This window comes from Bos grunniens, chromosome 5 (genome assembly GCF_055505025.1).
Source record: "Bos grunniens cultivar Pamir isolate PY7600 chromosome 5, Bosgru_T2T1.0, whole genome shotgun sequence".
Classification (NCBI taxonomy): domain Eukaryota; kingdom Metazoa; phylum Chordata; class Mammalia; order Artiodactyla; family Bovidae; genus Bos; species Bos grunniens.
The window spans coordinates 98,120,979-98,146,630 of NC_141169.1; the positions used below are offsets into that span (position 1 = coordinate 98,120,979).

At 44.0% G+C, this 25,652-nt stretch overlaps 1 long non-coding RNA gene across 2 annotated transcripts in view; it reads right to left on the minus strand.

Moving 5' to 3' along the window:
- The window catches only part of LOC147372666 (uncharacterized), a 28,615-nt gene extending 4,203 nt beyond the window's left edge, over positions 1-24,412 (minus strand). The window contains exons 1-2 of one of the 2 annotated variants that reach the window (XR_015164243.1): positions 24,287-24,412; positions 5,732-6,104 (exon numbers count right to left, since the gene is read on the minus strand). This is a non-coding gene — a long non-coding RNA (uncharacterized LOC147372666). Of the gene's footprint in view, positions 1-5,731; positions 6,105-24,286 lie in introns of those variants that run through there. The other variant, XR_015164244.1, reaches the window with a different exon arrangement.
- Between the last annotated feature and the right edge of the window lie 1,240 nt (positions 24,413-25,652).

Consider the following 25,652-nt stretch of genomic DNA (forward strand, 5'->3'; position numbering starts at 1 on the left):
TTGGATCTCCTTGCTGTCCAAGGGATTCTCAAGAGTCTTCAACAGCACAGTTCAAAAGCATCAATTTTTCGGTGCTCAGTTTTCTTTGGAGTCCAACTCGTACATCCATACACAAAAAATGGTATAGATGATCTTATTTGCAAAGTAGAAATAGAGACAAAGTCATTGAGAACAAACATATGGACACTAAGGGATGAAGGGGATGGGATGAATTGGGAGATTGGGACTGACATACATACACTGCTATGTATAAAACTGAGAACTAAATAGAACCTGCTATATAGCACAGGGAGCTCTACTCGGTGCTCTGTGGTGACCTAAATGGGAAGGAAATTTAAAAAGAGGGGCTATATGTATACTTATAGCTGATTCATTTTGCCATACAGCAGGAAAAAAAAATTGTAAAGCAACTACAATCCAAAACAAATTAATTTTAAGAAAGATTTAAATACAACTTTTTCTCAGTTACAGACACAAATGTTTTTAGCCTTCTCAGCGTCCCTCCATTACCCGTCCTCTTTCTTTTTGCACCCAGCACAAGGCGATGAGGGCGTACTGCAAAGCCTACTTTGACAAAACCAACTAGAGTCACTCCCCACTTCCAGATTTGAATGAAGTGGCCACACCACATGGTGTGAAGTTAATTTCCCAAATGGTCACAGAGTGGCCAGATTCTGCCACCTGGGAGATCAGAGGACTTAGGTCTTCCTAGGGTGAACTTTGGCCAAGGGAAAGGGAAATGGGAGGAAGCGGGCTAACAGATGCCCTCTCCTTGCTCTTTATCTTGGACTCCCCCGAGGAGTAGCTTCTTCCTGCAACCTTTCTGAAGAATTCTTGAGTCCTGAGCAAACACCCGAATGAAAGACCTGCTATTCAAAGACTGCTTTGCATCCTCCCATCCCTTTCCCTCACTCTGACCACCTGAAACCACTCGGGCTATTTAGGGTCATCTTGCTCTTGCCTTTGCCCAGAGGACTAGCCTCAGCTTCCTGCAACCAGTCTGCCACAGATCCAGTGCTTACTGAGTGTTCCTTAGGGAAGCAAAGAGAAGACTGTTGCTGCTGTTGTTTAGCTGTTAAGTCATGTCCAACTCTTTGCAATCCCATGGACTGTAGCCCACCAGGCTCCTCTGTTCATGGGATTTCCCAGGCAAGAATACTGGAGTGGGTTGCCATTTCCTTCTCCAAGGAATCTTCCCAACTCAGGGATTGAACTCACATCTCCTGCATTGCAGGGGAATTCTTGACCACAGAGCCGCCTGGGAAGCCCTAAAGAGATGACATTACATGTTACAGAGAAAACCTTCCTTTGAAATATTCCTTGAGTTTCTTTCCTCAAAAGCTCCACAGCTTAGAGTTCACCCATCTCTACTTCCTCTTCTCTTAAGATACTAATAATATTTTCTTCCTCATTCTCTGGTGGGTAAAACAATTCGGTCTCCTCTCAGCATTTTAATTCTCCTCACTGCCAATCACCCTGCTTATTTCAACAAAGGCCCTCTAGTGAGCGGAGTGCACAAAGCATTCATTCTTCCTTGCAGACAAGAAGGGAGGTATTGCCAGGACACCCTTTTAAAACATTTTCCCCATGTCACACAGGCATAAAGCAAAATTCCAAGCCGGCAAAGAGCGGAGGGAAGATAAATCTATGTCAGAGTGAAGCCAGCATGGGTCTAGGTAGGGACCAGTTTGCAGTGGTATCTAGTGAAGGGAAAACTTCAGATCAGGAGCATCACTCTTGATGCAGAGCACACGTGACCTAAAACTGGGTTCAAGTGAGGCCACACCACCTGTGAACAGGAGGAGGGAAACGATTTTCAGTAATATTACTGGCAATGGGCACGGTTTAATTTAATACTCAGTAAATCTTAAACTCAATAAACATCACGGGACTTCCCTAGTGAGAATTCGCCTGCAATGCAGGGGACACAGGTTCAATTCCTGGTCTGAGAGGATTCCACACGCCGAGGGGCAACTAAGTTCACAAGCCACAACTACTGAGCCCGTGTCCTGCAACTACTGAAGCCCGTGCACCCTAGAGCCACGCTCTGCAACAAGAGAAGCCACCACAATGGGAACCACGCCCATGACAACGAGAGAGCAGCCCCAACTTGCCGCTACTAGAAAATGCCTGCTCCCAGCAATGAAGACCCAGAGCAGCCACAAATAAATAAACTACAAAAATAAACATCCTGTTAAGTTTGCAGCCCTAGAACTGATCCCAGTGGCAATGATTCTGAAAGTGGACAAACAGATACCCTGCCCACAGTTGAAGGTCAAGGGACCAGGAAACCAAGTAGTTCCCTACCCAATATTTTCTCGTTATGCTTAAGAATAATACATTTTCTACTGCCCCTGTAACAAATTACCACAAACTTGGTGGCTGGAAACAACACAAACTTAGTCTCTTGTTAGGAGTCTGACACCCATCTCCTTGGGCCGACATCAAGGTGTTGAATGGAGAAATTCTCATTTTTAAAAATAAAATAAATCATTATTTATTTAACTTGGCTGCACCAGGTCTTAGTTGCAGCATGCAAACTCTTAGCTGAGGCATGTGGGATCTAATTCCGAGACCAGGAATGGAACCTGGGCCCCCTGTACTGGGAGCGTGGAGTCTTAGCCACTGGACCACTAGGGAAGTCCTGAGAATTCTTCTCCTTGCCTTTTCCGGCTTCCAGAGACTGCTGCATTCCTTGGCTCATGACCCTTCCCCATCCTCACAGCCAACGAGAGCAAACTGAATCCTCTCATCACTTCACTCTGACTTCGTCTGCCTTCCTCTTCCACATTTTGGGACCCTTGTGATTACACTGGGTCCACCTGGATCACCCAAAATAATCTTCCTACTTGAAGGTCAGCAAAATAGCAAACTTAATTCCATCTGCAACCTGATCTCCCTTTTGCCATGTGACGAAACATTAGCACAGAATCTGGGGGTTAGGATGCGTGCATCTTTGGGGAGTCATCACTCTACCTACCACATGGTGAGGAGTACTGTGGAGAAAAACAGAGCAAGGATGCGAAAGAGGGAGGGACCACTCTTTCACTGTCATGTCAACCTCTGACCACAGCTGAAAAGGTTCTGTTTTTCCTTTAAGGATTCATTTGATCATATTGAGCGCACCTGCATAATCCAAGCTCTTCTCCCCATCTCAAGATCCACAACACTAATCATGAAACATGAAGACCCTTTCATCACTTATGGTAACATGTTTATAGGTTCCAAGGATTAGAATATAGACATATTTTCATGCATGCCAAGTCACTTCAGTCGCAACTCTGCGACCCTATGGACTGTAGTCTGACAGGCTCCATCCATGGGATTCTCCAGTCATGAATACTGGAATAGTTGCCATGCCCTCCTCCAGAGGGTATTCCCAACCCAGGGATTGAACCCAAGTCTCTTACGTCTCCTGCAGGCAGGTTCTTTACCACTAGCACCACCTGGGAAACCCATAGACCAACCATTATTCTCCATGCCACATCTTATCTGTGATGGAATTTTCTAGGTTTGTCAATGACTCTGAAATTTCCAACTTATGCTGCAAGAGGTCAAAAGCCCTTGGAGAGAAGTCAATGGGTAGGTACGACTATTTCAATATAATCAAAAAACAGAAGTTAAAATTTTTTACTATTAGCTCCCTAGACTGCAAAAATGTGTGCATCTTTTCTCTTGACTCAGAAGTGAAGGAGCAGTATGCCTCCATCGATACCAAGGTACAAAAGAGTTGTATTAGCTCAAGGAATCTCCTAGTGTTGCCTCTGTGTAGCCAGAACATCTTGTCACACCAAGCCCTCAGCAACAAATGATCCATCTCTTTATTTCTGCTTTCTGAGGAAGTTGCCTAAATGGAACCATACGATCTGCAGATCATATTTGGATCTGGCTCCTTGCCCATAGCAAAATGCATTTGAGATTCACCCATGTTATTGTATCTATCAATAGTTTTTCCATTTTTATTGCTGAGTAGTATTTCATTGTATACATGTGCCACAGTGTATCCATTCAATGGTTGATGGACATTTGGGTTTCCAGTTTGGGTGATTATGAATGAAGCTGCAATAAACAATCATGTACAGTCTTTTTGTGTGAACTTAAGTGTTCATTTCGCTTGGGTGAACACCTAGGATTACTGGGTTATTTGGTAAGTGTATGTTCACCTTTATAAGAAACTGCCAAATTCTTTCCCAAAGTGACCATACTGTTTGGCACTCCTACCAGGAACAGGAATATATGAGAGTTCCAGTTGTTTAATACTCTTGCCAGCATGTAGTTTTTTGATTTGTTTCAGTTTGATTTGGGTTGGGTTTATAGCCATTCTAACAACCGTGTGGTATTATTTCACTGTGGTTTTAATTTACAATTTCATAATTACTAATGATGTTGAGAATATGCGCATTTGTTTATTCACCATTCATGAAGTACCTGTTCGAAATCTTTTGCCCAGTTTTAAGTGGGCAAATTTCCTATAGGAATTTTTAAAAGTTCTCATATATTATACACGTAAGTCTTCTGTCAGGTATGTGATTTGAAAATATTTCTATTAGCCTGTGGTTTGTCTTTTCATTCTCTTAACAGTGTCTTTGACACAATAAACGTTGTTAATTTTTATGAAGTTCAACTGTGGATTTTTTCCTTCATGGATCATTCCTTCAGTGTCATATTTAAGAATTCTTTCCCTCATCCAAAGTCACAGTGATTTTTCGCCTATGTTTTCTTTAGAAGTTTTATAGTTTTAAATTTTACATTTAGATCTGTGATCCATTTTGAGGTGATTTTTGCACAAGATAAAAGGTATTATTGGTTGTGGGTTTTTTTTTCCCTCCTCCTTCTCTACTTCCTCTTCCTCCTTCCCGATTTCCTTCCCCCTCCTCCTTTTTTTCCCATACGGTTGTTACTTGTTTCAACACCATTTATTGCAAAGACCATCCTTCCTACATTAAATTGGATTTGCTTTTTGGTTAAAAACAGGTTGACAACATAGGGATGATCTCTTTCTGGACTGTGTATTCTGTCCCATTGGTCTTCGTGTCTATCCTTTCAATATACATCACTCTCCCAATTACTCTAGCTTTGGTTAACAGGTACATCTCTTTTTTTAATCCAAAAATCTCCATCACTTGAAACATGTCATCTTGAGCAAGTTACACAACTTCTCAGAACCACAGTTTTCTTAACTGTAAAAACAGGATCTTCGCAGGAGCTCTGTGAAACTGACAAGGCATGGTGGGCAAGGTGGTGGATGTTGCTCCTTTTGTTTGTCCAGCTCTCCTCCTTTCTTCCAGGGTCAGCCCCTCCCTCTTTTATGGAACAGCTCTTCCTACTCACTTTAGAATACATACACCAAGCACAGTAACACCAGCCTATGCATTATGTTTCCCAATCATCTTCCTCCATGCCTTAGTGCCTCTGGGGATTCTGTTCAGCTCTGTGGACTATCCTTCTACATTTTTGTTTGTTGGGTTTTGACCAGGCCAATTCCTACCAATCCTCCAATACTTAAAATCACATTTCCTCAGCCAAACCTTTGCAGAGTTATCTTTTCCCGTTGCATACTCTCACAGCAGGTTGTTCAAATCTATTTTGGTGTTCATAACTCATTATACTGTGATTTCACACACACACACACACACAAAACCACACACCTCTGAGTTCCTAGAAGGCTTAAATAATGTGCGTGTGTATTTTTTTACCTAATGCCTAGCATACAGTAGGTGCTCAATACATATTTTTTTAAAGATTTATGTATTTATTTATAGCTGTGCTGGGTCTTTGTTGCTGTGTGTGGGCTTTCTCTAGTTGTAGTGAATGGGGGCTACTCTCTGGCTGTGGTGTGCAGGCTTCTCATTGCAGTGATTTCTCTTGTTGCAGAGCACAGGCTTTAGGGTGCATGGGCTCCAGTACTTGCAATGCATGGGCTTAATAGTTGTGGCTCGTGGGCTCTAGAGCACTGGTTACATAGTTGTGGCCCACAGGTCTAGCTGTCCCATGGCATGCGCAATCCTCCCAGACTAGGGATGGAACCTGTGTCTCCGGCATTGGCAGGCGGGTTCTCTACCACTGAGTCACCAGGGGAGCCCTCAATACGTTTTTATTGAAACCTAAAAGAAAAGGGAAAAAAGAAAACTGACATGACAAAACTTCTCAGATAGATATTTGCCTGAACTTTGTACAAATGGGCCTCCTTGCACCATGTACGGGCTTCCCTGGTGGCTCAGACGGTAAAGCGTCTGCCTGCAACGCGGGAGACCCGGGTGCACCATGTATGAGCACCATGGACATGTTATTTTAGCTCTCTTAATGACTTGGTCATATGACCACAGAATAGATTATGCCAAGCACTAATGCAGCTATATCACACCAGCATGGCCTGGTTCTCATGGTGGCTCAGCCAGTTAAGAATCCGCCTGCAATGCAGGAGACCTGGGTTTGACCCCTGGATTGTGAAGATCCCCTGGAAAAAGGAATGGCAACCCACTCCAGTATCCTTGCCTGGAGAATCCCATGGAGAGAGGAGCTTGGTGGGCTATAGCCCACGGGGTGGCAAAGAGTTGGACACGACTGAGGGACCCGACTGAAGCACTTTCATTGTGCTCAGAATGAGGCACTGGCCCTAGGAAGCAGGTCTAACACACCAGCCATGAAGAAAACATGCTTCGAATTCTGAGCATGGGCCACGTTGTATCAGATTATTAAGCAGTGTTACAATACGCCCTCCTCATTTTCGAATTGTTCTCTGTGTTCCTCAAGTAAAGAATAATGTGTAGCCTCCAACCTGAACAGAACCACCAAGGAAAACAAATACAATGCTCCAGCTGCTAAAACTGAATGGAGGGATGTCTATGAATATACTATGCAAAGTAAGAGAGAGAGCAAGGACTGATGGGAATAGATGTGGAGGCATAACAGTGAACAGGTAGGGATATATTTTGAAAAGTTGCCACCCACTCTTTGGGACCCCATGGACTATACAGTCCATGGAATTCTCCAGGCCAGAAAACTAGAGTGGGTAGCCATTCCCTTCTCCAGGGCACCTTCCCAACCCAGGGATAGAACCCAGGTCTCCTGAATTGCACATAAATTCTTTAACAGCTGAGCCACAAGGGGTTTGGTTGCCAGAGAAGTCAACTGTGTGACCAGACGGTTGGAACTTTCAGTCGCACTCCCCTGACCTATGGGGGAGGGGAGAGGCTCTCCTCTACCCCTCCAACCCCAGACTGAATCAATCACCAATGGCCAATCATGTAATCAATTATGCCCTTGTAATGAGGTCTCCATAAAACCCCCAAAAGATAGGATTCAGAGAGCATCCAGGTTGGTGAACACATGGAAATTTGGGGAGAGGAGCCTGCTGGCAGAGGGTATGGAAGCTCCACCCCCTTTCCCCGACCTTGTCCCATCTCTTCCATTCGGCTGATCCTGAGTTACATCCTTTTAAAATAAACAGACAACCTGGTAAGTGAAATGTTTCCCTGAGTTCTGTGAGCGGCTCTAGCAAATTAATGGAACCCAAGGTGGGGTAGGAGGAGAAGAGGACAACAGAGGATGAGATGGTTGGACGGCATCACTGACTCGATGGACATGAGTTCGGGTAAACTCCGGGAACTGGTGATGGACAGGGAGGCCTGGCATGCTGCGGTCCGTGGGGTCGTAAAGAGTCGGACATGACTGAGCAACTGAACTGAACTAAAAATGGGGTAAGATAGATGTCCTCTCCTTGATCTTTTTCCTGGACTCTCCTGAGGAGTAGCTTCTTCCTGCATCCTTTCTGAAGAATTCCTGAGTCCTGAGCAAACCACTCCTAGTGAAAGACCTGCTCTTCAGAGACTGCTTTGCATCCTCCCATTCCTTTCCCCTCACTCTGACCACCTGAAACCACTCAGGCTGTTTAGGGTTATCTTGCTCTTGCCTTTGCCCAGAGGCCCAGCCTCAGGGCTTCCTGCAACCAGTCTGCCACAGATCCAGTACTTACTCAGTGTTCCTTAGGGAAGCAAAGAGAAGACTGTTGTTGCTGTTGTTTAGTCACTAAGTTGTGTCCAGTTCTTTGCAATCCCATGGACTGCAGCCCACCAGACTCCTCTATCCATGGGATTTTCCAGGCAAGAATACTGGAGTGGGTTGCCATTTCCTTCTCCAGGCGATCTTCCCAACTCAGGAATGGAAACTGTGTCTCCTGCATTGGCAGGAAGATTCTTTACCACTGAGTCACCAGAGAAGCCCTTAATAATATTAATCATTATATTATTACACGATGTTATAATAACATAATGTTATTAAATTGTTATATACAATGCATAATAATATGTTGTACACTATATATTTAAATCAGAGTGAAAGTGTGTCCAACTCTTTATGACCCCATGGGCTGTAGTCCGCCAGGCTCCTCTGTTCATGGGATTTCCCAGACAAGAATACTGGAGTGGGTTGCTATTTCCTCCTCTGGGGAATTTTCCCGACCCAGGGATCAAACCTACATCTCCTGCATTGGCAGGCAGATTCTTTACCAATGAGCCACCTGGGAAGCTCAGAGGCAGGCCCATAGTAAAAGTCCTTCCTATCTCAAGTCAATCAATCAAGCAGCCAACCAATCTCCTTGTTTGGGCCTTCTCTGGTTCTCCTGCCTTCATCCCTTAAGAAGTGGCTTCCAAATTTTAAAATGTCCAGTGGTAGGCGTAGCCTGCCCCCCAAAGTGTCTACTAATCATAGCCAAGCAGCATCCCTGGTTTTCCTTCTTCCCAAAGCCTTTCTAAAGTGATACCGTTCTTTCCATCTTGCCGGAGGAAAGACAGGTACAGAGAAACAGCGGTTTTCCTGTAGACATTCCAAGCTTTGTTTCTGTGTCCAGTGAAACAATTATCAAGGATTTGGGAATATCATTTTTCCGTAGGCAGCAAGATATTGCTGGCCAGAAATATTTAATCACAAGACCGTCTTCCAATCTGGCAGAAAGTGAAAGAGAATGATTGGGGATCACGTGTCACCCTGAGCCAGCTGGCCTTGTTCATATTGAGATTATTTACAAGAACAACAAAACACCCTCTAAAGACAGCCTGAGAGTCAGCAAGACCTAAATTTGAGCCTTTTTCAGCGGTTTAATGTGACCTGGAGCCATAGCTCCCAGAATCCGCTTTCTCATCGATAAAGCTACTTCTCAGAATTTCATCAGGATTAAAAGAAATCACGTAGACAAGTACCTTAACACACACTGCTTCATAAATGTTGGCCAGTTATTATTTACCTGTAGAGAGAAAACCTCTGCTTATCAGACTACTCGGGGCTTTCTCCTGCATGCAGGCTGTAGCAAAATGCAACCAGGCACTTCAGGGAGGTGTGAATCAAAACCCAACATTTGGACTCGTTTTTAATATTTCTTCCCACTGTGAATCGGGAATAATCCTATGTGACTATTATAGTTGAGTTGGTAGAAAAAAGTATGGAAGTTCGCAACCGATGGTCCAGGCTATAGCCTAGTATCTATTCAGTTGCTTGCATTTTAGGTGTATTTTTTCCAAAAGAGGGGAAAGAGTGGTAAGACATAATTCATGAGCAAGGATTTTCAGGTAATACTGGGCACACTAGCCCTTCACATGCGGGGGGAGAAAGGCTGAAGGCCACTGCCTTAAGGGACCTTGGCATTTGCGTTATGACTTCTAATTCCCTGTTCACGTCAGATTTAGAAGGAACTTTGGAAATGCCAACCCATTTTTAAGGAAACAGAGATTGTGATGTTGTTAGCACGTCTGGTTCAGAGGAAAGCTGTGTTATTATATAGCTATATTATCATGTTTATAACCCATGTAAACAATAGTTAAACGTCCTCTAATCTAAGAGGTGTGAAATTACCTACCTAACCTCAAGGCGAAAAGTTTACATGATGAGGCAGCCGCTACTGTGTAATTACATGAAGCTCAGAGTAAGTTAACAAAATATAAATTTCCCCCTTTAGAAATTTTTAGCACATAAAATTATCTTTTCTCAGCAAAGTACTCCAAGATGTATTTTTAAAATATTGTTTACAGTTGCTATCCAGTAGTGGATACATTTTGAATCCTGGTTAGACAATCACATGTAACAAAAGTTCCCTTCCTTGAAAATGTCTGCAGGAGTTCTGAAAAGGTGGTCTAACTTCACTTTACTGTAACACTGATACTGTTTTTCCATTCCAGTTTCGCTTGTTTCTTTTTAAGACACGGAATAGTACCCATCTTCTCAATCTCCCAAGCTTTCAGGCTACTGGGCAAGAGCAGAATGCAAATGACTCAATAACTACCTATTTAAATAACAACTATATAACTGGAGTTCAGCAGAGGTGTCCTGGGAAAAAAGCAAAATCAATGATCCTGTGTAAGATCAATGTGTATTCTCCTCATTCAGAGGCTCTCCCCACAATCTGTCCCCACCTGCCAAGCCAACTTTTATCTCTTTGTATGCCCCGGAACCCCCGCCTCCCCAATCCATCTCTCTCATAGCTACCAATCAGAATCGATTCCTTCCTCAAAACTCCTCAAGGACTTCTGTATCAGTTAAGCTTTGCATTTGGCAGCTAGTAACGGAGCCCAGAAATAAGAGTGGCTTAAACAAGATAAAAGTTTCTTTTCTTTTAAAGGAATTCTGGAGATAAGCGAAGCAGAGCTGGCATGGCATCGCCTAGAGTGCCTGTATCTTTCTGCTCCACAATGCACCTTCTATCCTCAGGAACAAAGGATGCCTCCTCAAGTTGCATCCATCATATCCACCTTCTAGGCAGCCAGAAGGCGACAGATAGGCACACGTCAAACTTCTTTTCAAACACCTTCGGGGCCTAACACAGTCCAGCATACTTCATGAGCCCTCTTTAAATAACTGCCGGATCCACAAATGAATTAATTTGGCAGCAGTACGGAAGTAGGGCGATTTATCGGTTACAAAACTTCAGTAGATTGTAACAGTATACCCAGGGCACCACATTAGAAACTATAAGGTATAATTGTAACTCTTTAAAATCTCTCTATAACTGGTTTACCACAGTACCTAAAATCCCCAGGTAGAGAATTATTCTGGGTTTTTCCTAATTTTTGTAATTGAAGTATAGTTCATTTACAGTGTTATGTTAGTTTCAAGTCAACAGCAAAGTGATTCAGATAAATATGTTTCTGTTGTTGTTTAGTCACCAAGTCGTGTCTCTTCTTCAACCCATGGACTGTAGCCCACCAGGCTCCCGTGTGTGTGTGTGTGTGTGTGTGTGTGTGTATCAAAGTGAAAGTGTTAGTTGCTCAGACGTGTCAGACTCTTTGGGACCCCATGGACTGTAGCCCACCAGGCTCCTGTGTCCGTGGGATTCTCCAGCCAAGAATACTGAAGTAGGCTGCCATTTCTTTCTCCAGGGGATCATCCCAACCCACAGATCGAAGCCAGGTCTCCTGCACTGTAGGCAGAATCTTTACTATCTGAGCCACCAGGGAAGCTCAATATATGTAGAGGGAGAGAGAGAGAGAGATTTATACTGTTGCTGCTGCTGCTAAGTTGCTTCAGTCGTGTCCGACTCTGTGCGACCCCATAGACGGCAGCCCACCAGGCCCCGCCATCCCTGGGATTCTCCAGGCAAGAACACTGGAGTGGGTTGCCATTTCCTCCTCCAGTGCATGAAAGTGAAAAGTGAAAGTGAAGTCACTCAGTTGTGTCCGACTCTTCTCGACCCCATGGACTGCAGCCTACCTGGCTCCTCCATCCATGGGATTTTCCAGGCAAGAGTACTGGAGTGGGGTGCCATTGCCTTCTCAAGAGACTATAATTCCAGTAAAGGCTACTGTATTATGCTGAGGGAGCTGGGAGAGTTCAAAGAAGTAAAAGTCAACTTCTAACATGGGCTTCCCAGGTGGCGCTAGTGGTAAAGAACCTGCATGCCAACATAGGCGACATAAGAGATGGGGGTTTGATCCTTGGGTTGGGAAGATCCCCTGGAGGAGGGCATGGCGACCCACTCCAGTATTCATGCCTGGAGAATCCCATGGACAGAGGAGCCTAGTGGGCTACGGGCCATAGCGTTGTAAAGAGTCAGACGTGACTGAATCGACTTAGCACACACGCACTATGGAAACTTACAGCATGCACACACACAAAGAAGCACTCAACACTACCCAGCATCCTAGAAATGCCAAGGTCAGGAGACATTTCCGAGAAGGATAAAAGCCTACAAACACCTTTTGGTAAATTTGTGACTCAAGTGATTTGTTAGTGCCCTAAAAAGGCCAGAGCAGTTGAGGAAAAGGAGAAAGCCTGCCCCAGAGCTGGTCAGAGAAGTTGCCTGGTGACTGTGCTGAAGGGCCCAGGTTCCCTGAGTGCAGCAGGGGAGACTGGGGGGAGGGGGGCAGAAAACCGGGTGACAGGCAACCCCAGAGAGGAGCAGGAAGTACAAGTAAAAATCATCTTTTGCACACTGCAGACCAAGGATAATGCAGGTATTATACAGGAAGGGCTGAATCCAGGAGCTCTGGGTTTCAGCCCTGCCTCAGTCACCAGCTGACTGGGTAAACTTGGACCACTGACAACCTCTCTGGACCTCAGTTTTCTCAGAGGAGAAGTATGGGCTAGACGAGCTAAGCATTAATGAGCATTAAAATGATCATTACTTGATACTAACATTAGCATATTATGATAATAATATAACTTGATACTGACACTTGTGCTTCAGTCAATCCAGAAGAGGTTATTTAAAGTATGAGAATGGGGATTTCCCTGGTGATCCAGTGGCTAAGACTGTGCATCCAAGGCAGGAGGCCTGGGAAAAAAGATTCTGCATGCTACAACTAGAGATCCCACATGCTACAATGAAGATTGAAGATTCTGTATGCCACAGCTAAGACCCGGTGCAGCCAAATAAATATTTTTTTAAAGAAAGTACAAGAATGAATAAAGGAGTGAGAGTAGGTTAGACCTGGGAAAACAGGAGATAGGGGCCACTGTGCAGAAGAAATGTGGCACACCAGAGGCACCTCTTCTGCTCTGCTCCAAAGAGCTGGAGATGTTGTTCTAGAGGTGAGCTTAGAGCATACTCTAGTGAGCACAGGAAGGCCTTCTCTCATGTGCAAGGCTTGTAGCATTATAGAATAATGTAGAATAATAATGTAATAATGTAGAATAATAGCACTGTAGAATAATGCTTGTAGCCTTATTCCAGAGTAAAAATATAATCCTAAAATAGCAAACATACACACAGAGATTATTTTTATGTGGGCCTTGTACTAAGTCCTTCGCTTATATTTTTTTTCATAGAAAGGTGTTAAAATCATCGATAGAGAGGAAAAGCAAGAAACAGAATAAGGTACATCACCGGCTTGGCTCAGGGCCTGGCACTCAGCAGGTACAAATCATGGTTTGCACTGTTGACAGACAAAAGGTCTTACGGAGACAGTCCCCTTTCTTCTACCACGTAACTCCACTCTACATTCTGCAGCATCCTTGGTCTCCATTCACACACAACTCATGTTCCCACGGTTGCACGTTTCCATCGGAAGATGCTAATGGGATTCACAGCTCTTCTCAGGTATATAACCCCAACCCTGGGCCCCAGGCCTCTAGAGCCAGGGAAGGATGAGCTAGAGATAAGAGTTTTGTTCCCTCCTTCTCACTTTCCATCAGCAGTTCTCTCTTTTGAGTGAAGATGTGTTTTATTTTATTTTACTGGCAGAGAGGAGGAAGAGAGGTGAAAGGCAGAAGAGAGGAAGGAAACAGAAGACAAGATGTGGGAGGTATTTCAGGTCTGGGTTTTGGCTGCAGCTGACACTTAGGGCTATTATTTTTCAGAAATATGGAAGCCTAACACCGAAGACAGAAGCAGAAACGACTGTGACTGGGGCTGTTACTTAGATTAGTTCCAAAAGAACCCAAGTTGGGAGCTGAGAAAATGAATAAACTGTGCGGAATCCATTTGCTAATACCTGTGAAAGCTTAATGGCCACAGACCAATGCTAGGTTATTATACCAGTTTAACCAGCAGAGGTCTCTGTTTTACTGATCTTCATTGAAGGCAGGGTGGGGGAAACAATCCCGGGAGTTGCCCATTTTTATTATCCCTCTTTTGAAGTCTCTTTTCAAAAACAAACATGTAAATAAGGAATCACTTGGCCAAAGTATTTGTGAACACTGGATCTGGTTGCTCAGTCCAGATGAGCAACAAGATAAATAAATAAAATGCTGGAATATGGAATCATCTCTTCAATGATTTCATATTCATCCCTAGCTGTTCACTAGCTTAGAAGCTTCACAACAACTGTACCAGCAGAGGGTAAAACATGGATTGGCCCATAAAACAACACATACAACTCATCATGACAATGAAGAGAATGCAAGCTGAATCCCCAGAAGGTAGAGTGGAAGGGGTCAGTTAGTTGATCACCCAACACCAGGCCATAGCACTTGCTTGGGTCCTCCTTCAAAACCAGAAATAAATCAGTTGTGACCAGCACGTGCTCTGATGGTACGAGGACTTCACATCTCTTTTACTTACTGAGAGCAAAGCTTTAAAAAGTTGTTTACACTGTGTATGTTGAGCAGTGGGATTCCCCAGTGGCTCAGTGGTAAAGAATCTGCCTGCAGTACAGGAGACCTGGGTTCGATCCCTGGGTCCAGAAGATCCCCTGGAAGCAGGCATGGCAACCTACTCCAGTACTCCTGCCTGGAGAATTCCATGGATAGAGGAGTCTGGTGGGCTACGGTCTGCAGGGTCGCAAAGAGTCAGTCAGACGTGACTGAAGTGACTTAGCAAGCATGCTGAACACCCTCTCAAATAAATACAAAGGTGTGAGCCTGCAATTTTTTCCCCCACACCTATTGGAATGATCCCAGTATGAGACTAAGGGTTTTGACTAGAATGAGACAAAAGGAGGAAGTGAGAGAGTTTCACTGAAGCTTAATTGAAGTCTCTCTTCTGTTATCCAATGGTTCTCCATCGCTTTTGATGTAAAGTCCAAAATTAAAAGGCCATCACCATGTAGACTTGCCCGTCACTCCAGTCCAAGCACTTAGCCCTGCTGGCTACATACCTGCCACAAACACCTTCTTTCACATCATCAAAAGCCTTCCTGGATTTGGGGCCTTGGGCAGGGCTCTGCCTGGACCACTCTTCTTTCAACTGGCCCCCACCACTACGTGAGACCCTGTGTTCCAAACAGCATCCTACAGGGCAGCCCCTACGACACAGGGGGCTGCAGAAGCACACACAGAAGGATGGATTTTTAAAGGCTTGTTTCTTTTTGGCAAATACAAGGCGGCCTGGGGCAAGTGTGTGGACTTCTGCTTCCAGTCTGATCCCTCAACTGGACACCTCTGTGTGGAGCACAGAGCAGAAGCTCTGAGGTCCCTTCATTGCACTTATTGTTCAGAACACTCACAGGTAACTGTGGTTGGGATTCCTTGTCCTAGCTTCCTCTAGCTTCATGAGGGCGAGGCTCCTATCTGTCATGTTGAAGACACAAAGCTTGGCCCTTAGAAGAGGCTCCATGATATTCAGGCAGCAGTGAAGCAGTGTTTAGAACCACCAAGCAACCATTACATTGTACCTTCACATGCCTTTTTCTGGTAAAATAATAAATGTTCAGTGTTCAGGGGACTTCCAGTGCAGGGGAAGCAGGTTCGATCTCAGGTAGAGGAACTAAGATCCTGCATGCTGTACCACAACGAAGACCAGATGCAGCCAAATAAATTAACTAATTTAAAAAATACTCTCAAAAAAAATAAATAAATAAAAAATACTCTCCTCTTTTGCTATATTTAAAATGGATAACCAAGAAGGACCTACTGTAGAGCACGTGGAACTCTGCTCGATGTTATGTGGCAGCCTGGATGGGAGGGGAGTTTGGAGGAGAATGGATTACATGTATATGTGTGGCTGAGGCCCTTCACTATTCTCCTAAAACTATCACAACCTTGTTTGTTAATCGGCTATACCCCAATACAAAATAAAAAGGTTAAATAAATAAATAAATAAATGTTCAGTGTTCAGGCTGCACTCTTGAACTGCTATTTTCCTTCGACTCTGGTGAATATGTGGTTTGTGGCCAAAAAATCAAGAATCTAGCTTCCTGGAAAATAACCTGATCCACAGGGATGGAAAGCGTGATCTGGACTAGGAAACAGGAATCTCTGAATTGTAAGCCAGAAGGAACCTATAAATCATCATGTTTAACTTTTCCACTTTACAGGAAATCATGGATTCAAATGTCCTCATCTGTCGGATGAAGACGGAACTTGGTGATCTCCCATCCCGGGTATTGTGAGATTTCTAAGTTCTGCCCCAGGTCAGTCCCATGGAGAATGACAGCTCAAGACTGGTCTACTCACTTGAAATTTAAAACATTTCCCCAGCACTAGGTGCTAAGTAAGTAAACTACAGCAGGGAGTTGATTTGTTGAATTTCAGACAGAATCCATAACTGTGCCAAAGTTCAAGGAATGTGACGTTTGGGATAATATTACCAATGGGATCCCATGTGGCAAAAAGATGGAATAGGCTCAATTTTCCATGGCTTGTTAAGTTACCCCTGAGTTAATAGGAATGATATTTATACCTCGCTGATGTGCCCTGGAAGCAAAATCATATACCCAAACTCACACACTTCTCATAACTCATTCATGGATTTAACAATACCTGAAACTAAATAGAAAAATGGAGAGGACATGAATCAAGAAATGCCTTGTTCCCTCCTAATGTCTGAAAAGAGACTGTATGAGACAAAGAGAAACTTTTTTTTTTACAAACTTACTCTGCATTTAAGAATTATAAGGATAGTTTTTTTTCAAATTTGAAATCTCTTCATGTTTTTTCTCTTGTTAAAATCCATTCTAAAAAATACAACCAATAATGAAATGTCTACAGCGAAATCGCTTCATAATCTCATTCTCAAACACGGAAGAGGTAATCTTTCATAGACATGGGTCTATGCACGTGTGCATGTCTGTGTGTTAGTGGCTCAGTTGTGTCTGACTCTTTGCAACCCCATTGACTGTACCCCGCCAGGCTCCTCTGTCCATGGGGATTCTCCAGGCAAGAATACTTGAGTGGGTTGCCATTCCCTTCTCCAGGGGATCTTCCCAACCCAGGGATCAAACCCCGGTCTCCTGCATTACAGGCAGATTCTTTACTGTCTGAGCTACCAGGTATTTAAAAAATATTTTTACAAAAATGGGATCATACTATAAATATTGTTCTGTGCCAAGTTTAATATTATAAACTTTCCCTATTCATACCAATAAAGCTACCTGGGGTGTTTTAGTAGCTGTCATCTGTGTCTTTTTTGTATATTCTATAGTTGGTCCAATCAAATAATCAATCTTGCAATCCTATATCAAAGGGGAGGTTGTTTGGTTGTTTACTTTTTTTGTTTCCTTTTGAAGTTTAATATATAACTTAACAACAATCATTCTGGTAAATATATATTTAGGCACACGCAGCATGTGTGCTAAGTCTTGGACTGTAGCCCACCAGGCTCCTCTGTCCATGGGATTCTCCAGGCAAGAACACTGGAATGGGTTGCCATGCCCTCCTCCATGGGATCTTCCCTGACCCAGGGATCGAACCCAAGTCTCTTATGTCACCTACATTGGCAGGCAGGTTCCTTACCACTGCACCACCTGGGAAGCCCACATTTAGTCACACATACGATTATTTCTATAAAGTAAATTGTAGAACTGCTGAATCCAAGACTAAACCTACAGTAGATAACATAAAATGTGATATGTATGTGTGTATATGTGTGTGTAGGAGGGATTTAACCCTTTATTCACATGATTAGCTAAAACCTAGTATTTATTCCATAATATTCTCTACTGATGGCGCTAGTGGTAAAGAACCCGTCTGCCAATGCAGGAGACATAAGAGATATGGGTTCAATCCCTGGGTTGGGAAGGTCCCCTGGAGAAGGGCATGGCAACCCACTCCAGGATTCTTGCCTGGAGAATCCATGGACAGAGGAGCCTGGCAGGCTACAGTCCATAGGGTCGCACAGAGTCAGACACGACTGAAGTGATTTAGCACAGCACAGCACATTCTCTTCTTATTTAACATTTCATATTTATCATATAATAAATTCTGCTTGAACCTTTTTACAACAATAGAGAAAGTAAAGGGAAAGCCAGAATAAGGCAACAATTTTTAAGAAACTCAGATTATCCAATGATATACAGCCATTAAAACCAGGAATGAGGAATTCCCTGGTGGTTTAATGATTAGGACTCTGTGCTCTCACTGCCCAGGGCCCAGGTTCAGTGTCTAGTTGGGGAACTAAGATCCTGCAAGCTACATGGTGGTGTGGCAAAAAAAAAAAAAATCAAGAATGAATGAAACATGTTGACAAAGGTCGTTGCACCTACTTCTATGGGCAAGGTAAGGTGATGCCAAAAGCCAAAAATTAGATGGTTTGGATGAGAGGGATTTCTCCTCAACTTGAAAGGTGGTCATGGCTTTCACAAATGCAAATTCCTTGCATCTTGATCTTCAGTGAAGCTGGGGAAAAAACCACTCAGCTTTGGACAAAAGGGAGGGAAGCAAATGTCAAAATCTCAAGAAAGAATAATGGTCAACTTTGCATCCAAGAGATGCTAACTGTAACTCTATTTACCCAAACTCACCTACTCTGCACATGACATATCCTAACAGTCTCAAACTACACCTGAGCATGTCTTTTAAGAGTCTCTTGTATTTCCTTTTCTGAAAATCGTGGTCACATACTTTGCTTACTTTTCTACTTTGTTTGCTTTTTCTTGTTGATTTGTAGAAATTATTTATCAGGGAAACGAGGTCTTCGATATATAGGCTGCCAACATTTTTTCCAGTTTGCCATTGTCTTTTGTATGGGTGTGAGTGTTACTGACTTAGTACCCCAAACAAATCTATACCAGGTCCTTTCCAAGATAATAAATGATGACCCTAAACCTCCCCAGTGGCTTAGATAGTAAAGAATCTGCCTGCAGTGAGGGAGACCCAGGTTCAACACCTGGGTCAGGAAAATCCCCTGGAGAAGGGAATGGCTATCCATTCCAGTATTCTTTTTTTTAAGTTCTACCACTTTATTGCTACCAACCCATCTCCCTCCACCCTCATGCACACATGCTCAGTCATGTAACCCCCTGGACTGCAGCCTGCCAGGCTCCTCTGTCCATGGACTTTTCCAGGCAAGAATATTGGAGTGGGTTGCCATTTTCTTCTCCCACTCCAGTATTCTTGCATGGAGAATTTTGTGGACAGAGGAGCCTGGCAGGCTATAGTCCATGGGGTTGCAAACAGTTGGACATGACTTAAGTGACTAACACACTTTTCAAACTAAACAAATGCCTTTTTGTTTTGTTTTGGCCTGGCCTCGGTGTGTGGTTTGAAGGATCTCATTTATCCCGTCACGGACTGAACACAGGCTATGGCAGTGAAAGCTAATTCTAACCACTAGGCTACCAGGGAACTCCCACATTAAACTCTACCATTTTGACAAGTTTTTACAATATCTTCATTTTATTCATTAAATTACCACCCTCCTCTAAAATCATTTGTTCTTCTTAAGGGTAACAATGGCAGTCATTAAAAATGAGAAAATAAATTGACAAGGTTAGTATAGCGCTGGTTGTGGTTACTTGAGAATCCAAAATAAGAACTGGGTGTCTTGGGGAATTCCCTGGCGGTCCAGTGGTAGGACTCCAAGCTTCCACTGCAGGGGCATGCGTTTGATCCCTGGTCAGGGAACTAAGATCCTGCATGCCACATGGTATGGACAAAAAAAAAAAAAAAAAAAAACTGGCTGTCCTTATTAATTGTATATATTAATACAATGATTATTATTTATTATATACCAGGTACTGTGCTAAATACTGCACACACATTATGCCACCAAACAGTATTAATAATCCTTCGAGAGAACTATAAGCACCCTCATTATATAGCTAAAGAAATAGAAACTATAAAGGATGAAAAGTGTTAGTCACTCAGTTGTGATCAACTCTTTGTGACCCCATGGACTGTAGCCTGCCAGGCTCCTCTGTCCACTCCAGTCAAGAATACTGGAGTGGGTTGCCATTCCTTTCTCCAGGGGATCTTCCTAACCCAGGCATTAAACCCAGGTCTCCTGCATTGCAGGCGGATTCTTTACCACCTGACCCACCAGGGAAGGTGAAGTTACTTCCAAAATGGTCTTGCACAGAGTAAGTTGGATAACTCTACCCTGAAGAGTCTCATTTCAGAGCCTCAAAAAAGATGGGATCCAGAATCTTGTGAGATTCTTTTAGGTGGGACATGGATGAACTTAAAAATTCTTCCAGGGGCTTCCCTGGTGGCTCAGCCGTAAAGAATCTGCCTGCCAATGCAGGAGACACTAGTTCCACCCCTGGTCTGGTAACATCCCACATGCCTGGAACAACTAAGCCCATGCACAACAACTACTCAGCCTGTGCTCTAGAGCCCGGGAACCATAACTACTGAAACCCAAATGGTCTATAGCCTGTGCTCCGAAACAGAAGCCACCTCAATGAGAAGTCTCTAGAATGAGAAGCCTGTGCAAAACTAGAGAGTAGTCCCCTACCACCACAACTAGAGAAAATTCCACGCAGCTACAAAGACCCAGCACAGCCAAATAAAATAATTTTTTTAATTAAAAAAACAATTAACTATTTAAAAAAAATAAAATTCTTTCAGGATGGTCGTCTCTCCTTATCCAGATTTTCAATGTTCTCAGTTTCAGTTAATTTCAGTTAACTGGGGTCCAGATATATTCAATGAAAAACTCTGGAAGTAATTCACAGATTTAAATTGCAGGACCGTCTGAGTAGCATGATGAAATCTCTCAATGGTCTGGCCCCATCCCACCCAGGACAAAAATCATCCCACTGTCTAGCATAGCTACTCCTTAGTTTAGGAAAAAACAGTGTATACAGGGTTCAGAACTATCCTCAGACTCAGACATCCACTAGGATAAGGGGGGACCACTGGAGTTGCATATTTATTTACTATCATAGTTAATTATCGGAGTAGGAAATGGCAACCTACTCCAGTATTCTTGCCTGGAAAAGCCCAAGGACAGAGGAGGCTGGCAGGCTACAATCCATGGAGTTGCAAAGAGTCAGACACACTGAGCCTGTGTGCATACACAGTTATTACAATGTAACATAAGACTTCCCATCTTAACCACTTTTAAGCATACAAAGTCCATTCACATTGTTGTGCAGCTACCACCACCAAGTCACTGTCTTTTGACTTTCTATGGTGAGCTTTCCACACAGAACACTTTTATGTCACTGGATTTATGAATAAGAAGGCAAAACCAGAATAATGTAATGATTTTGGGGAAACTCAGGTTATAGATTTTATATGTTGTGTCATACTTAGAAAGACCATCCTCATTCCAAGATTAAATTTTAAAAATTCTCTGAGATCTCTTCTGGTATGTCTATGGCTTCATTTAAAAAAAAAAAATTCGCTTTTTAATCCTTCAGGAATTTATCTGGTATGAAGCAGGAAATAAAGATCCCACTTTATTTATATTTTAACTCAATAGGCATTATATTTGCAACTAGACGAAATTCATTTTAAATCCATTGGGTGGGGGAGAAAAGGCAAGGAAAAGAAGCCAGGAAAATTCTGGGAAAAAAAAAAAAGAAGTATAAAGGTACTGGTTGGGGTGTGGAGGATTAGTGTTATGAGTAATTGTAACTATTCTAAATTTACAGTAATTAAAGTTAAATGGTTCTCGGTGTTTAAACTGATTGGGCAATGGAATGAAATAGAATGAGAACTTAGAATTTAGTGCAAAGGTATAAATTTATTGCCATCTTTATCATGTTGAGTATTCCTACCCCAAAATATGGCACATCTTTTCATTTGTTCAAATCTTCTGATAGAGATACAATCTTAGAATGAGAACACTTTCATCTCCCCACCACCCTCCTCTCTGCTGCTAAGGGCTAGTGAAAAGTTACTCATGGAGACTTCATTTGGGGTCTAAATGTTTTTTTTCAGAGTCATGTCTAACATATTGAATTTCTCAGGTTCTCTACATAATGTGGAAAGCTGTAATCAAGTCTGATTTCATCAGACAGTGCATGCTCAGTCGCTCAGTCGTGTCTGACTCTTCTGGCCCCCATGGACTATAGCCAGCCAGGCTCCTCTGTCCACGGGATTTTCCAGGCCAGAATGCTGCAATGGGTTGTCATTTCTTCCTCCAGGGGAACTTCCCTCCCAGGGATCAAACCTGAGGCTCCTGAATCTCCTGCACTGGCAGGTGGATTCTTTTAGCACTGAGCCACAGAATTGTACCATATTTCCATAGTCTGGGCTCAAAACCAATACTACGTATTAGAGATTAAACAGTAGGTGTCGGGTGCTGGCAGATTTCTTTAAGGGTCCCTGAAGCCACTCTAGGCCTTGATTTAACTTGGGAAGTGAGAATGACAGCTAGATATTACCACCTACTCCTCAGTATTATCAGCCACCGATCTCAAAGATGGGGCTTCAAGTTACCAGGAGTGTTGGTCTAGAACAGCAACGTCCAATGAAAACATGAGTCACATCTATAAACTAAAACTGTCACGTAGCCACACACAAAAAAGGTAAAAAGAAAGAGACGAAATTATATTTAATATTTTAACCTAATAACCAAAAATATGATTTCAACATGTAATAAATATAAAAATTATTAATGAGATATTTAACACTTTTTCATACTAATTCTTGGAAGCCCTGAGTGTATTTCACATTTATAGCACACCTCAACTTGGACTAGTCACATTCATGTGCTCAACAACCACATATGGCTTTTGCCTACCACAATGGATAACATAACACTAGAAGACGGTAACGAGGGACTTCCCTGCTGGTCCAGAGGTTAAGATTTTCCCTTTTAACGCAGGGGGTGCAGGTTCCATCTCTGATTGGGGAGCTAAGACCCACATGCCTTTTGGCCATAAAACAAAAGCAATATTGTGACAAATCCAAAAAAAAAAAAAACCTTTAAAAACGGTCCATATTAAAAAAAAAGAAGAAAGAAAAGAAAATGGTAATGAACGAGATAAACTGCTTAATTTAGTAGAAATCCAGAAACTCTAAGACGGGAAACACACTATCTCAAAGGTCTGGAACAGACTTACAAAATCACTAGTCCTAATATTCACTTGCTATTTGAATCTTTCCCGCGATGTCCCTATTAAGGGGCCATGGAGACTAGCGCTTGACTATTACTTCCAGGAACGAGATCACTGCTTCCTAATGCTAATCTGTCTATTGGGGTGAGGTAGGGGAGGCATTGTAACATCAAAAATTCCTTGCTAAGGGCACAAGGAGATTGGTTGATGGTGGTCTGAAGAGCTCAGGTGGTCTGGGCTAACCTTAAGGGGTTAGTGAGGTTAGGAAGTATTGGGGAAGTTTAGTAGTTTAAAAAAAAAAAAAAATGGACTGTAGGTTGGACAGAATAGGAACTGTTATACTGAAGGCTGGCGCTGGGTAGCTGGTTAAAATCATCAGGTACACCGCCACAAAAATAACAGGGAAAGCAACTGTATATATGCTAACTTCACTAATCTGAAAATACAGTAATTTGGAGAATAACCCAAATTATTATAAACTTTCAAAATTTTCACATTAAAACACAACTGGGATATAAATTATTGAAGGAGATCATTTGTTTTAGACCTGTATTACAAATAACAGTATCCTACATGGTAAAGAAAGAATTCACTTCAGATTCAAAAATCAAAAGCCCTTTCAGTCTCAATCTCTATCTCGATTTTAACATTTTTCTTATTCAAAAACACCCTAGAAATCAAGAGACAGAAAGCAATTTTTCCCCACAAATTCAGTAAAAAATGGCACTGCCTGAATCTCGAGGGATTCCGAATGGATGACCTTTGAAATAATACATTTTTGCTATAGATGTACTTTTTCGGTTTCTTACCACTGCCCACCCCACCCCACTCCTCAGCCTCCTAGGAAATGAGACGGTCTATTTTTCCCGGCCACCTTCACCTCCCCGCCCCTCGCCCTTCCCGATGCTTCCCCAAGGCAGGGGAAAGGTGCGTCTTCTCTAGGGCTCCTGCCAGCGCCTCCCAGTCTCACTGGCCAGCAGCCGGGGAAACGACGCGCCCTGGACATCCATTAACGTTTTTATACTACACTGTGCCCCCCAGCCCGAGCGTCTCCAGATAGTTTACCGCGGCCCCACGCCCCCCGACCCGCGCGCACACTGTCAACCGCTCTTAGGAGGAAAATTTGGGACTAGAAACTCGGCCCACCAACCCACCTCCCTCCCGCCTACACAAAACCGGCTACAACACCCCACCTCCGGCAGCCGAGGTAGCTTTCATCACACGATCTGGGGCGCAGGAATTTTTTTTTTCCCCCGAGAAAACAAGCGTCCCAAGGAAAAAAAATTCAAACTGCCCTCGCGGACCAATGGGAAGGAAGCGAGAGGAGGGAGGAGCCAGCGGGGCGGGGCGGGCGCCAGGGCTGGTACCGCAGGGGATGCGTAAAAACACGGCGGGCGCACGGTTTGGGTTTTTTTTTTTTTTCCTCCAAAACTAGCTAAAAGCCCGAGACTCCGCCCGAAGCTGCAGCCTCTCGGATCCACCTTAAATCTTCAGTGGACTCGGCGCCGGGGTCAGTGGGCGCAGCCAATGCCAATCAAGTTTACAACCACCAGCACAGGAGGGGAAAAAAAAAAAAAAAAGAGGAAAAAAAAAAATAATCTGCAAGTTCTCGGGTCTGCACACACACTCGCGGGGAGGCACGCACACATGTCCACAAGGACACAAAAGACAGGAGCGGGTGGGGGCCGGGTGCCAAAGAGGGAAGGGGAACGTGTCCGCAGATCTCTCGCTCGACGCGAAGCGCCCGTGGCCCCGTGCGCTCGGGGAAGGCGCGCGGGAAGCGCGGCCCGGCCCGAGCGCCATGATGGTGGCCGCGGTTCGGAGCCCATTTTTTTTTCTGGCGGGGGAGCTACAATGATGCAATCCCCCGGCCCCGCGGTCCCCCGGCTGCGCGCCCTTCTCCCGGCCTTTTCTTCGCCTTCCTTTTGAGGCGCGTCGATGTTTCGCGCCCAGCCCGCCTCTACTCCTTTTTGTACTGTTCACTTACTGACTCCTGCCTCCCTCTTGTGTGTGTTCCCACGCGGGACAGGCCCAGTACGCAGAGAGCACCACCATCCCCCCCACCCCCACTCCACGGGGCCTCGAATTGACGTGCGAAGGCTACACTTTCGGTTCTGCGGGGTCCGGGCTGGCGCTGACCCCACCCTGCCCCACCCCCACGCAAGCCGAGATACAGGCGGTGCCACCGCCCCCATGCCGACACCCGGGAAGGCAGGGTCAAGCGTGACCATGGACCCTCTTGCCCTCCCCCACTGCACAGGATTTTCACCTTAATTTTGGCCGGGAGGGAGGGGAGCGAGCATAGGGTGTGGCCCAGGTGAAAGACTTGGCAAACTTAAAAAAAAAAAACTAATAGTCTGGAAAACAGATAGCAGATCCTAGATGAGCTTTCAAAACACTTTTTTTTCCCAGTCAGAAAAAGCTTCGGAAGAACAAGTGTCTACGCTAACAAGGGTGAAGATGAAATGGCGAAGGCAACGTTCCTCGGCATCCGGGAAAGGTCCCGGCGCGCGGCCGGTGGGCGCACCGTGGCCTGAAAGGCCGCGCGCCCCGCTCCCC